This window comes from Lissotriton helveticus, chromosome 8 (genome assembly GCF_964261635.1).
Source record: "Lissotriton helveticus chromosome 8, aLisHel1.1, whole genome shotgun sequence".
NCBI classification, from domain to species: domain Eukaryota; kingdom Metazoa; phylum Chordata; class Amphibia; order Caudata; family Salamandridae; genus Lissotriton; species Lissotriton helveticus.
In genome coordinates, this window is record NC_136069.1 from 83,395,623 (window position 1) to 83,410,786 (window position 15,164).

The 15,164-nt window shown below is 47.7% G+C and overlaps 1 non-coding gene across 1 annotated transcript; it reads right to left on the reverse strand.

Annotated features, from left to right (window-relative positions):
* Positions 1-5,647: 5,647 nt before the first annotated feature.
* Positions 5,648-5,766, reverse strand: LOC144774395 (5S ribosomal RNA). The gene has a single exon (XR_013600232.1). It is a non-coding gene; the product is annotated as a 5S ribosomal RNA (ribosomal RNA).
* Between the last annotated feature and the right edge of the window lie 9,398 nt (positions 5,767-15,164).

A 15,164-nucleotide genomic window follows, 5' to 3' on the forward strand; every position in this document is an offset into this window, starting at 1 on the left:
GACCAGAGAAGACAAGGACAGAATCAACTTCTGCTCTGCCACTGCCAGCTGACTCCCCCACCCTCTTTCTTACTCTTCCTCCCTATCTTTCTCGCTCCTCCTCAGGTACTGAAAACCGTGAATCCCTCTTTCCTCTGCTTTCATTTATTTGTTCCTCTGTGAAATGTATCCAAAAACGAAAAAACCTTTACCTGGAAATGTCGTCTTTTTCGTACATTTTTATATTCCAAAGTTCAGCCTTGGGATCCAGAGACATAAAAGGTCCTAAATGTGAAAAACGAAAGAAAGAAAAATAGAGAGGTTGCAAAATGGCAAGATTGATTTTTATTCAGACCCTTTTTACAGAGTTTGTCAGTAAAGCGCTACTTTTGTTTTATCGTCTTTCCCTGGGTGGGGAAGTGCACCATTCCTGGAGGTACTGTGCAATATCTGCTTGATGGGTAAACAAATAGTGCACTGTGACTCTGTGTTCAGGGATGAGGTCTTTTTAAGCCATACTTTATATGTTTTGTAAGGATATAAGCAATCAGATCCCACAGTTCGACATAAAGTTCCACTGGGAGACCATCATTCCCGGGTGTCTTGCCCCTCTTAGAGGTTGTGGCGGCCAAGTGCAGTTCTTCCAGGGTGAAGGGTGTGTTCAGGCCCTCTCTCTCTTCCGGGCTCAGTGTCTTTGAGATGCCCTCGAGGAAACTATCCGCCTGGGCTCTCTCTGACTCCTTTGGTGAGTAGAGTTCGCCGTAAAAGTCGGTTATGACCTTCATGACTTCCTCCTTCTCACTTTGGAGGATGCCCTCCGAGTCCCGAAGCTCCACCAGCGGTGTGTGGGTTGAGTGAAGTTTCTTGAAGAAGAACGAGTTGCATTTCTCGTCCTTCTCGAGGTTCTCAGTTCTGGTCCGGAAGATGATTTTCCTGGATTCTTCCCCGAAATGCTCTGCGAGCCCTTTCCGGGTTTCCTCCAGGTCGTCATCCACGTCCCAACCTCTGAGCTCGAGTTCGTACAGTTGCTGCAGTTTGCTCTGCAGTTTCCTGAACGTCCTCTTCTTTTTCCATGCAGCAGCTCTGCTTGCATCCTACAAGAAGCTCCGGAACCTGTCCTTCACCCATTCCCACCACTCGCTGGCGGGGTGAAAGAGGCCCTTCATATCCCCCCACTCTACATACACGGTTTTGAGGTTCGCCACTAACTCCTCATTTTCCAGCAAGGAGCAGTTCAGCTTCCACGATCCTGGGCCAGTGGGGAACTTCCCAGTAAGTTCCCCCTTGAAACTGACTGCTCTGTGGTCAGAGAAGTGGATGACGACCATGGAGCTTCGCCCAGGCTTTACTGTTGGGGAGGTGAATAGGAAGTCGATCCGTGAACGGCGTTTGGCCCCATGCTCCCGATGATGTCTTGGAGGGACGCCTCACCTATCATCTCCACCAACAGCCTGGACGTCACATCCATCCCTGCAGAGCCAGACCCACCGCGCCCGTCCAGCTCTACTATGCAATTGAAATCACCACCCGTTAGAATGGTTCTGGAGGTCACGAGTTGCATCCGGAGCACCCTGAACATCTCGAGTTGCTCATTCTTCTCAGGGGGGGCATAGAAATGGATGAGCCTAACGCGCTTACCTGCCCACGAGCCGTCCACGACCAGCACTCTGCCGTTGGCCTGCTCGGTGACCTTGTCCACGGTGAACTGCCGTCCCCTGATTAGAATGGCCACTCCAGATGATATGCAATCGTTCCCTCCAGACCAGAAAGATAGCCAGTGCGTCCACTGCCGTTCGAGCTGGCTGTACGCCAGAGCGTACGGAATCCCGCATTCCTGCAGAAAGTAGATATCTCGATTCTGTGTGTCCAGGAAGCCAACATGCCAACCCACCGAACCTGATCCTTCACGCTTCTAACGTTTAGTGTGAACAATAATATCACCATTGTCTCCGTGCTATCGGTCAGTACTCTGATCTGAACCTACTGGGGTTAAAGGACCAGGGGTGCTCTACTTGGAGTCCTGAACCACCTGTTGGTTCTGCTCTCCCCCTTCTGGGGTTTCCTCTGTGCTCTCGATGTACACTTCCGTATCGACTTCTGGGGTCCACTCTGCTGCGTCTGGTGGGGGGCCCACCATGCTGAGCTGAAGAAAGATTTCTTGGATGACCGTCCTGATCTCCGCCAGGCCCTTGTCGTCATCTTCGTCCTCCATCTCAGCATTGGCTTCATTGATTTCTGTGTCGCTTACCAGGATGACTTCATTGTCTTCCTCCTCTACTTCGGTGCCTGCTGTGTTCACCTTCTTGCTGGCCAGGAAGTTTTCTTTGCATGGCAACTTCCTCTTATTGGTGTTCCCTCGCTGTGGGGCTCGTCCTGGTATTGTCCCTTCCTCCAATGTCTCTGGCTTGGGGCTGGGCTGTGATGAGCAGTGCGGATTTACCTTCAGTCTGGCACTGGTGCGTCTCTCTTTTTCTTCTTCTTTATCTTTCGTGGCCTTTTGGTGCAGCGTCTGTGCCCAGACTTGGCTCCATGGCTCCTGGGTGCCATCATCCTTGTCTTCGTTTCCCCTTCTTCTTCCCCTTTTTCTTCTTTTCCTTCTCCCCCTTTGCCTTTGCAGAGTCGTCTGTCTCCGACTCCACTCCCTTGCCTCTGCTTCTGGTGCTGGGGCAGTTCCCTCTGGGGACTCCTCTGGTGGGGATCGTGGTGGTGCTCCATCCTCGGGCCGTCCTTGGGTTGGTGGACTTCCTCGGCTGTTGACATCCTAGTCGGTGGTGCTGGTTCCTCTGCTGCGGGTGGCACTGCCTTGGGGTCCTCTTGGTGGTTCGTGCCTGTTCCTGTGGGTGTTGGTTTCCCTGGAATTTGGCTTTCTTTCTCTCCGTTCCTGGGCGCTGCTGGTGTCTTTGCCACCTTGCTTCCGGCTTCCTTCAGGAGGGTGTTCAGTTGTGCGTTGGATGCTGGGGAGACCATCGGTCTGGGCTGTCTCAGTCTCCAGGCTGGGGTCCATGCAACGGCCGCTGCGTAGCTCTTCGGCTGGTGAGACATGCGGCATCGGTAGTAGGTGTGGCCCTCACCTCCTCAGAGGTTGCACTTTCTGATCCCGCTGCATGTGCTTGTTTTGTGTCCGGACTGCTTGCCGATTCTGCAGAACTTCTTTGGGCAGTCCTTGCCGGCGTGTCCCACGGCCTCACACTTCCTGCAGGTGAAGAGTTATCCCGGGTATCTGATCCTCCCTTCGTCGGCTCCCAGGTAGAAGCTTGCTGTTGGGTGGTTCAGGTTGTCTCACCCTTTAGGGTCCTTGTGGAGGTCGATGGTAGCTTGCCAGGTTGTGTTCTAAACTCCGTTGTCGTCTCTGACCTTTGTGGGTCCATTCTGGATGGTGCCGTACCTCTGGAGAAGCGACGCGATGTCTCTGTCTGGGATGTGGGGGTTGGTCGTCTCAACCGTTACCCTCTTCTCCGTGGTCTCCGGTGCCAATCCTGTCGTCAGGCTTAATTTGCTGTATGATGCCTCCTTCTTCTTCCCTTGGAAGAGGTCCCAGTACTTCCTGAAGAGGGCCTGGGTGACAAAACTAAGGAGGAATATCATGCCTGAGGCGGATGCCTGCCAGCTCAGCACATCAGCCATTGGGACCCCTTCTGGTTTGAGCACCTTGCTGAGAATCAGGTGTCGTGCCAGTCTTGGCCCTGTCTTGTCGAGCACCTCCCACCGCATGACCTGGGCGTGCTGGTGGGAGACGTTGTACCCATTAAAGGGTTCGGGGGCTGTCCCTTGCCTGGTCCCTGCCTCACCCCTCCCTCCACTCCCTGGTTTAGCAACCCCGGGTTGTTCAGGTGCACCTGTTTTAGTCTTTGATTATTCAAATGTTGCACAAAGGGTTCATCTGTATAGAAATCAATTCTTTTTATTAAAGAGAACCCCCAACCATGGTATTACGTTCTAAATTCAAAGTTTGTGTTTCTCCAGACCAATCACTATTAAACTATACTGCCTACTAGTATGGTTGTCTTGTGACTCCTCCACCTTGTAGTCCTTAGTCTTATGTAATATTTCTTATACAGTGATTTACACATGTATGATTGTTTATGTGTAATGTGTGTGATGTAAAGTATTCTGACACCCTACATTGGTATCACTGCTGGTGCTGTAAATCAAATTAAGTGAATCTGAGCGAGAGTGTGGTTATGGAGGTTTGAGGGATACATGGCAGAGGGAGTCATTTGGGGGTACCAACAAACATTGCCGCACAGGGCTCCACCAGCACTAGCCGCGGCCTGTTCAGGTAAAAGTGATGGGGCCGGGTTGGGGAGTTTTCGACATACGACCACGGGAGAAAATTAAATAAATAATTATTTCTCCCTCGTCATCGTCTGTTGAAATCTCCACCCCCCAACCGGCCCCACAGCCCGACTGCTCTTACCTGCATGGGCTGCGGGTGACCAGCACTAAAGCCGGTCCTGCCCTTGAGGCCAGTCCGCCTCACCCATCAGAACCTCCATTGGCCTTGTTTCAGCAGTAGTGGTTGCAACTCACCAGGAGTTGGCAATGCAGGATCTGCACACATACCAAACTTTAAGGTCTCTGCTTCATGCACAAGCACTTTTAACATGTGCGGTCTGCTTTGGGGCCACTAGAATTATGTCGCAATAGAGGACAGAATTATGCTGCAGTGTTGCCTAAATTATACAGCAAAAAAAGGCTTCTGCATAATGCATTATATTTACTGATACTTTATTATTTTGACATTTTTACACCTGCTAACAGTCTCTGCAAAGATTTTGCCTTATTAGTAGCAGTGTAACATACAAATGCAGCAGTGAGAAAGGCATCGGCAAACATTTGCACAGGGATGTCCTCTTCACAGAAACACAAGTCACATTTTTTTTAACTTTTGATCCATTCGAGCTACAATTTATAAGTTAAAATCTTCAAATTATTCAGCTGATGATGCATTATGTGGCAAATATTGCAGCGACATAATTGTATAGAAAACATTTGCAAACTAGGATATTTTGCCATTGATGTTTGAACTGTTCTTGTGGGAAAAGGGAGAAGTGCTGATGACAGAAACTGCGTGGCTCAGAGAGAAATTGCTTGTGCTTCTACTTTTAAGTGTATTTGGGACATTCTGTGATTGGAAACATATCCCACTTTGTGAATGTATTTTAATGTCAATGCCTCATATTACACCTTAAACAAAAGTGTATGCATTGGTTGAATTAAATAACACAATAAGCTGTAACTGGGTAGTTAAATGCCAAACAAATACTAAATATTAGAATGATTTGCTCTTTCTGGTCACACCTCTGACTCCGTCCACTGACGCAATCCTTAGGTTATTCCTGCCCTCTGATTCTACGCCCACAGTTCGCTTGCTTTTTTCCCCCACTTCAACCACTGGTTCTGTTTTAGGGCAAAGGTTTTCTTCATTTTCTTTCAGTTTTCGAATTTACAGTTAAGGGCCATGCATATTGTAAACTCCATGCCGATTCTTTATAAATAAATAAATAAATAAATAAATAAATAAATAAATAAATAAATAAATTAAAAAAAGAGAGGAGAGATGAGGTGAGCAGAATATATATATAGATTTTTTTTTTTAAATGCTATTAGCGAGGAAAATTAGATGTGATTGTGCAAGGACCGAGCACGGTGTCAGCGAGTGGCAAAATGCCTACAGCACCTGATATTCCCAGGCGGTCTCCCATCCAAGTACTAACCAGGCCCGACCCTGCTTAGCTTCCGAGATCGGACGAGATCAGGCGCATTCTGGGTGGTATGGCCGTAGGCACGAGAGGCTGCCGGTGCAGGCCTCTTGCGCTGACAACCCCCTCCACTCTGGACCGTGCTGCGCTGCACCTCACTTGCACGCTTCCCTCCAACAACTGCCCTCCCTTTGCAAGCTTGCTACAGATAGCCAAGCACAGCCCTCTCTTCCAGCAGCCTTGCACTCGCTTCTTTTCCAATCACACACAGGCTCCGACCTCCCTTTAGGTGCCAGCCAGAGAGCTAGCAAAGCTTGGTGCAAAGCAGCAGCCTGGGCTTTGCACCAAGTACCCTCAGCTTTCTTTGCACTGGCCTCTAAGGCACTCTATCAGGCCACCACTCTATGTGGCAGCGGCTGCCAGAGTACAGCTTTCCAACTCAGGCTCGCCCGCAGTTACATTGGGGTGACAAGTTTTTTTCTATGCAGCTCTTCCTGCAAGTTTCCTATTCGTTTTTAGGTCGAGGTATTTATAGCTTTGAACTATTGTACGGGAAACAACACTCTTGAACAAGCGGATTCCTCCCAATGCATGTTGTCTACTGAAGAGTGACGCTAAGCCAGGCGCGCGCTTGGCCTGACACCCCATCCCCATATGCTGGCTCCCTCCCACTCGCTCGCTCCCCTGCTCCCCCGCCCCCCTAACCCCCATCCGCCTCGCACACCACCATGCTCCTTCCCTCCCACATCTGCACACCCCATATGCTGGTTCCCTCCCATTCGCTCACTCCCCCTGCTCCGCAGCCCCCCACCCCCATCCGCCTTGGTCTCAAACAGAGGTAAACAAGCTTGTTTTCCTCTACAGCCTTCGCATTTCACCTCACTCTTTCTCACCGGCCCACTCCCTTTAATCTTTACCCTACCTCACTCTTTCTCTATATTGCTCCTTTATCTCAATCTTTCACCCCCTTGCCCGGCCTGTCTCATCCCTCCATTCCTGTCTGGCATTCTGCCTCGCTCTCCTCTCACCTTCTTCTTGAGAGACACACTGTGTTCGCTCTGGCTGCCCCAGTCGTCTCTCCTTCAATCTATTTTCTTTCTCCCTGCACCTCTCCCCTGTACCCTCCCCCAATCAGCGACTATCTCACCTTCTGACTTTATCGGGTCCCCTCTCTCAACATATGCTCCTTTCTGTTTACCGCACTTTCTGTCACTTCCTTCACATCTCTCTCTTTCTCTCTCTCATCCTGTCCCTGCATCTGTCTGCCCCTCTAACTTCCCCCTTCTCGTGTCCTCTCGCCACCCTCTGGTCTCCCCTCTAGATAGAATTACGACACTGAGGAATCGTTTAATCTGCATTTATACGTTCTTTTTACACAAGACACGGCCTCTGTGCACTTTCCCCTGCAGCATTTTATCACATTAGAATTGATTAGAATTGTTGGCTTGGGCTGACTTGAGCAGCCATACATTTGGAGCACCATTTGTGCAAGCTGCCGAGGAACACTCCACGTGCACTGTGCCGCTCCCTCTCCTCCTCCGATCTCCCCCGCCCCCACACCCCTCTGTCTCGCTCGCTCTCATCCCTCTCTCATTCAGCTTCCTTCATAAACACTCCCTTTTTTTTCCTCTACTGCCTTCGATTTTCACCTCACTCTTTCTCACTGGCCCATTCCCTTCCCCCTCCGTTTACCGTTACTTTTTACTCTACCTCTCTACCTTCTTTGTGAATAAAAGGAAACTGTTTAAACTCAAAGCGTGTTTTTGTTTTTTACAGAGTAACTTCACTGCTGCTATGGTTTCTGTAATCACGTTTGTATCTGTTTCAATTTTATTTCAAAATGAAGCAGACTGTGCTCTTGCTGCCCACTCTTCGCGCACACACTCTCAGATAGAGGCTGCTTGTTTAAGTTGGTTGTACACTCCTAATGGCTGCTTGTGGTGCGTGCCTCTCCTTGCTTCAGCCCACCCCTGCTCCCCCTCCCCCGCCCCCCACACAGCAAGGCCAAGAGCTGGTTGCTTCTGTTGAATTCTACTGTTTACCTCACCGCTGCATCCCTCATCTCAGTGCGCCCCACCCCGCTTCTCTTCTCTTTCACATGTAACATTCTGATACGTACACTTGGATAATTTAGTTCGAAGAAGCACTTGCTTTGGTCTTGGGTCTAGACAGAAAGACTTCTGGGGCATCAGGGTACCTACTAAATAGCCTTCGGGTCTGGTTATGGCCAGACTCTGTTGCACATTACTCTCTCAAGCCAAAACGTTAAATCGTTCTAGCTCGGAGTCCACTCTTAGGTGCTACCCTGAAAAATAATACTATATCAACTAGCACGCACTCTAGACTTGATTAATTGCACAACAAATACCACTCAGTGAGTGCGAGTCTTGCATATTGAAGGCCTGGAATGGATACATGACAAAAAAATATCCCAGTAGGCTTGGAAGGCAGGTAACTACTTTCAAATATAATGGTCTAAGGCTCAGGAGGGCTCGAGGCATGACACTTTCAGGATACATATGAAAGATAAATTCATATACAATGACTGTAAAGTAATCTCATTTATATAGTTTGTAGTTAGCTCGGAAATCTAGTACAGTCTTCATTCTCAGACACAGGATGTGCCCCTGCAGTCCTGCCACATAATTGAGTTACAAAGTAATGCTTTAAGCAGACAGTATTCAGTGCTGGTCATTCAGCCACTCAATGCCACAGCATCACTCAACACCACAGCACCACTCAACGCAACAGCATCACTCAGCGCCACAGATTCACTCAGCACCACTCAACACCACAGCACCACTCAACACCACAGCATCACTCAACACCACAGCACCACTCAACGCAACATCATCACTCAACACCACAGCATCACTCAGCGCCACAGATTCTATCAGCACCACTAAATGCCACAGCACCCCTCAACACCACAGCACCACTCAATGCCACAACACCACTCAACTCAACAGCATCACTCAATGCCACAGCATCACTCAATGCCACAGCATCACTCAGCATCACAGCACAACTCAACACCACAGCACCACTAAACACCGCAGCATCACTCAACTCCACAGCTCCACAAAACACCACAGCACCAATCAATGCCACAGCACCAATCAACGCCACAGCATCACTCAACACCACAGCACCACTCAACGCAACAGCATCACTCAACGCCACAGCATCACTCAATGCCATAGATTCACTCAGCACCACTGAATGCCACAGCAGCCCTCAATGCCACATCACCCCTCAATGCCACAGCACCACTCAATGCCACAACACCACTCAACACCACAGCATCACTCAATGCCACAGCATCACTCAAAACGCCACAGCATCACTCAGCATCACTCAAAGCCACAGCACCACTCAAAGCCACATCACCACTCAACACCGCAGCACCACTCAATGGCACAGCACCAATCAACACCACAGCACCACTCAACACCACAGCATCACTCAACACCACAGAACCACCCAACGCCACAGCACCCCTAAATGCCACAGCACCCCTCAACACCACAGCACTACTCAATGCCACAGCACCACTCAATGCCACAGCACCACTCAGCGCACAGCATCCCTCAATGCCACAGCATCACTCAACATCACAGCATCACTCAACGTCACAGCATTACTCAACGCCACAGCATCACTCAATGCCCCAGCATCACTCAACGCCACAGCATCACTCAGCACCACTCAACACCACAGCATCACTCAGCACCACTGAAGGCCACAGCATCACTCAGCACCACTGAAGGCCACAGCATCACTCAGCACCACTGAAGGCCACAGCATCACTCAGCACAACTGAACACCACAGCATTACTCTGTGCAACCATTGAACAACAACTGGTTCTAATATGTTCTCTCAATGTTTCAAGCTTTATTGCAAATGTCACAAAAAGATGCTAATATTTCACTTCTTTTCTTGGATTTTCATCACAATAAAATACACTGAACATAATCTTCCCAAAAGTTATTTACAAAAGTTTAAGCTATTGCCATTATAAATTACAATACGTTTTAATTAAGTATTAATTATTAAAAAAAATAAGCCTTTGTTATTTGTAATATCAATACATCTAAGTCATGTAAATACAACACATATTGCATTACAAATGCTATAGGTGTCACGCTTGCGAAAGTTAAAACTATTGGCATTGTAAATGACAAAGCTATTAATTTTGCTATTTTCAAAACAAACACATAAATAAAATATTTGTCATTTAAAATAACGATAGCTCAAAATGTCCTAATGCGAGACCTATTGCATTGCAAATGCTTGTTTATCAGGGAAAGAACCCTGATATGCAAATCAAGTCCATGTCCAGACCTGCCCCTGTGTGTGATGCAGCGCCACTCCGGAAATAATTTCTAAAATCCTCATCACCCTTTCCCTAAAGTCACATTTACCACATTTATTCATCAGTGGGACCCATAACACTGATTTCGCTTCACGCACTTTCTCTCTTACTTCATGGATTGGTGTGATTCAAAGGAGAGTGGCTGGATCATGGCGGAGTGTCTAAATTCAACTAAACTTTTTACAAAATATACATCTGCAGTTTAAATTCTTTTACCATGGTTCTAGTATTAGCTCAATTTATTCAGATACACCACCATTAATTCTGATGGATCATGCTAGTAAAAATTAGGCTAAGGAAGAACAAGACCAGCTTAATTCTTCATGTATCTAATTTTTATTTAGCATAGATTCTTTGTCATGACTTATTTTATTAATGCAAAATTTAAAGTATACTAAATTCAGGTTTATTAATCATAAATCTCAAACATTTAATTTATTAAATGAAACCTCAGAAATGGATATTTATTTAAATTCAAAGGACACTGTTATTTAAGAAAGAAGACATAGTAGTTCCCAATTTCATCATTCTATTTCCCTGTCTATCAACATCACCTAAAGACTCTGGGGCTTTTTTACAGGCCCTTTGCGCCGCCTCTGCGTCAGTTTTAACATGGGAAAAAGTGACGCACTGGTGGCGCAAGGGGTTTGTAAATAAGCCCTTCTGTTCCCAATCAGGCTAAGTTCAAAATCCCAAGAAAAACGACAAAGTTCTTACGCATCAAGAATCAATCAGCATTCCGGCAACATGTCAGGATACATCAGGAAAGAAAGTTTTTTACCTCATCGGAACGCCTTCTTTTATACTTTTTTTACTAACTAAACTATCTAAATTTCTGAAACATCTGGGGTCTCGAATGTCTCTGATTGGTCCTTTCAAGGTGTGGATGAGCTTAACCTCATCTCAGCTTCCGCAACTTCAGCAATTTTCAAAATGGTCATTGTCTTTGTAAATGTTCATGTCACTCGCGTCCTCAATTGGTAATTTTACTCTTCTTTCCCATGATTTCACTACAGACTTCCATTTTGTTGGCAGTCATTCCGGGTTCCGGGGCAGTTGTCCTTCACCCATCTCATTCAGCTTGAGGCTTTGCAAGCTTCGTCTGCAGTTTTCTTTCACAGCTCTCCGCATGCGTAATACGCCTCAAACACGATTTGATGCAAACGTCCATTTTTCTACAGTCCGCAGAGGCCAAACGGGAAATATCATAGAAACAAACACAGATAGCTATTAATTATTGAATTAAACCCCATTCTGTTTACCTCCCCCTTTACTAAGGTATCCCTGTTAGTTGTTACCTAGCAAATAAAAGCACAATTAGGAGTGTTTCTCTTACCCATCTTCCTGTTTTCTGCCACAAATGGACAAACAAAAAGCACATTCATGCCGCTTTTGGTTTAATTTAAAGCTGCTTGTTAGTTTAGGACACAACAAAATCACTTTATTAGTTAATTACGGTTGCAACATAAGCAAAATTAGTTTCCCACATGTACTTGTGTAGGTGCAATTTTACTCTAGGTTGATTAGTATTTCAAACCATTCAATTAGTTCCTGTTACTGTTATGGGAAGGAGACTTCACGAGGCGTATACAAAATTTTGTTTCTACCCTCGCTCCATCATGTGCATAGAGAAGAGAGACTCAGAGGAGGGATTGAGTGCTGCCTGGGTGAAGGGTCCTTGTTGCAAGCGGCCTGACTTCAGCAGCCGCCCCTCCTTAAGGGCAGTGAGGCCCGCCCCTTTTGGAAAAAAAGAGTGCATGTCAGGCTGAAGAAAGGACATCTAGACAAACACTCTTTATGTTCAGGCCAGGCAGCCAGGCAGATGTACAATAACTGGCTCATCCCTGCATATCAGCACGGATGTGCCACTTATTGTGCGCCGCGGCTCCGCCACCATGGATGCCCCGCATTTACACTGCGGCTCACCATGGGGCAAAAACGGCACAGATGCGCATTGCTGGAGTTGCGTCGCAAGCGTGATGCAGCTTCAGCAATGCTCTGGGGGCCCCATCTGTCCAATGATGCGTCAATCCTTACGCCGGCTTGAAGCAGGCGCAGGGTTTTGACGCAGCATGGGCACAAAAGTGACTGAGTGAAATCTTGTAGATTTCACTCAGCCACTTTTAGGAGGCATTCCTGTGCCGGAACGCCCCCCCCCCGCGCCCACGCAGAAACGCCTCCTTCTGGCGCAGGGCTTTACAATGTGACGTTGTAGATACCCTGCACCATGACGGATCTTTTGTGTCGCTGCTGCGTCACAAAAGTTTTGGTAGACAAGGAACAATATCCCAACTGGTATTATTGGAAGACAAATATCAAGGATATCTCTACAGCATTATCCAAGAAGAAAACAAGGAGACTGTAACGGCCTAGGGGTACCCCACGGTTCTCCAGTCAAGAAGGGACATAATGCCATTTCCACCTCTCATCCATTATACCCTCTGCAGAAACCCGACACGGACATTGACATATATGAGGAACACTGGCCCTTTAAGGACGGATGGAACAGCCAGTGGGAGGAGCCACGGCAGGAGACGGAATCGTTTTATGCCGGAGAAGACGAGTCAGAGGTGTGCTTGTTCACCAGGAGGAAGGAGGCGAGAGCGGAGAGCGAAGACGGAGTGCGAGATGGAGCAGAGCGGAGTTTTGAGACTTGGGACGCGACGAGAGCTGGAGGCGGAGAACCGGACGAAGAAGACGAGACGCCAGGAGGCCACCGACACCACGAGCCGCCCAGCCATACACCCGCGGGAGGTGTATGGCTCAGCCAGGTACGGGACAAACTCAGGGGCTGGGTAAAACGTTAACGTACTAGGACCGAGCTACAACGAGCGACCCCCCCCCTTCTGTTCCAGGTGTACCCTTTCCCTGAGCACATTCTCCCCTTCACATCGGCTTTAGGATTTGGTTGACACGTGTGTTTGGTCCTCACTCCCTTTCCCTTTTGAACCCGGTAAAGGCACCGGACAAGAAACTGATACGTGCTATCTTTTCTCCCATATACCCCACCTGAGCGGCAAGACGGAGACGGACGAGGCGGTTACGAGGAGAAGAGTAGACAGAGACCCGAAGACATCGTCATCAGAATCGGGGAGGAGGAAGACTGCAAGGAGTCGCTCGCCTAGGAAAAAGACTCTAGTCAAGAAGAAAAGCTCAGACTCCTTATATTCAAAAATAAACCCCACTAAAACGAAGATCAGTGTATTGCCTATTCTTCCCGCAACGGTAACAGTGGTGGAGAATGCGGGCATAGGCACCATCTGTGGAACAAAGATGGAAACGATAGTAAACCAGCTAGTAAAAGGTCAAGAACGGCTTGAGTGGGTGTTAGAACAACACTTGAACTCGGCACAAGCCGATAGAGAAGCCATCAAAAAAACCCTGGAAGAGAGAACGGGACAACCATGGACTGATCCCGTAGCTAGAGATGGAACCACGGAGAGAACAGTAACACATGGAACGCCCGATGTGTCTTTACAAAAATACCGAACCGGAGAAGACCCGGATGCATTTTTGTTAAATTTTGAACGGGCCGCCCGAGCCTGTGGTTGGCCAGTGACCAAATGGCCGTTTTTTTTGGCACCCCTATTAGGAGGAGAAGCACAAGCCGCTTATCAAGTGGCTAATCCTACAGGTAACACTACATATGCGGAAATAAAAAGAATAATTCTTGATCATTTGGGATTGGACCCAGAAGCATACAGGATAAAGTTTAGAAAAGAAAGGGGATCGGTAGGGGAAAACCCTAAGACATTGTTTGTCCGTCTTAAAATGGCCGCGGACAAATGGCTAACCCCCGCTACAAGCAGCAAGGAAGAAATACTCGACCGTATTTATTTAGAACAATTCTTAGAAGCCCTCCCATATGCCACCCAAAAATGGCTACGACAACATCATAGTTTGACAACCGCCCAAGCGGTAGAAATGGCTTCATCTTTTTCGAGGGCTCAACCAAAAGGTTTTCCATTCGAACAGGAACGAGAAAAAAAAAATATAATAATAGGAAGAACGGAAAAAATTGTTCCACGAGTTAGAGAGGCACCACGCCCTCGAACATGGAGAACTGACAACAATATCACTTCCGGACCACAATGTTTTGAATGTGGCCAATGGGGTCACATTGCGAGGATGTGCCCAAAAAAACGACACGAAGACGAACCGATGGAGGTCGGCTACCTCCCCAAGGCAGTACTGTTTTCAGCTGAACTCGGCGGCTCCTTTAGAGTAAGTGTTACTGCCAATGGGTTCCCTCTGTTGGCATTACTAGACTCGGGATGTCGACAATCTGTGATCAAGTCATCATATGTAAATCCAAAGCAATACATTACGAAAGGGGTGGTTAACATTAAATGCGTTCATGGTGATATCAGACCATACCCAATCGCTAACATTGTCATTGTCTCATCAGCAGGAACCTCACCCGAAGTAAGAGTAGGCGTGATGGACAGTTTACCGGAAGACCTAATAATAGGGACGGACAACCCTGGCTTCTTAAACATGTTCAAAGACAAATTGGAAAAACACGGTCAGGACAGAGAAGTTGAAGTAGACCAGGTGGTCCAGCCCAAAATACACTCCCTTAGTTTTGTGAAACTAACTCAGTATGCGAGTTCTCCCAAAAAGGGTTCAGCTAAGGCAGCAGGGTATGATCTTTGTAGCGCCTACGATTATGTGATACCAAGTAAAGAGAAAGCAGTGATACAAACAGACTTACAAATTGCCGTCCCCCCAGGATCCTACGGCAGGATAGCCCCCCGGTCAGGCTTAGCAGCAAAATATTTTATTGACGTAGGGGCAGGGGTTATAGATGAAGATTTCAGGGGTAACGTAGCCGTACTCCTCTTTAACTTTGGGACTGACCCCTTTAAGGTAACACGAGGGGATCGAATTGCCCAACTAATTTGTGAGAGAATAGCCTGTACGGAATTGAAGGAAGTGGAAAAGTTAGACGACACCGACCGGGGGTCTAGAGGGTTTGGATCCACTGGAGTACATACCGGGACGGTACATGCGGTTCTTCCTCATGACCCATGGGTGATGGATAAGAGCTTCAAATTCGCCCAGATTAGTGACCCAACGCTCATGAATGCATGGGAACAGGCACACC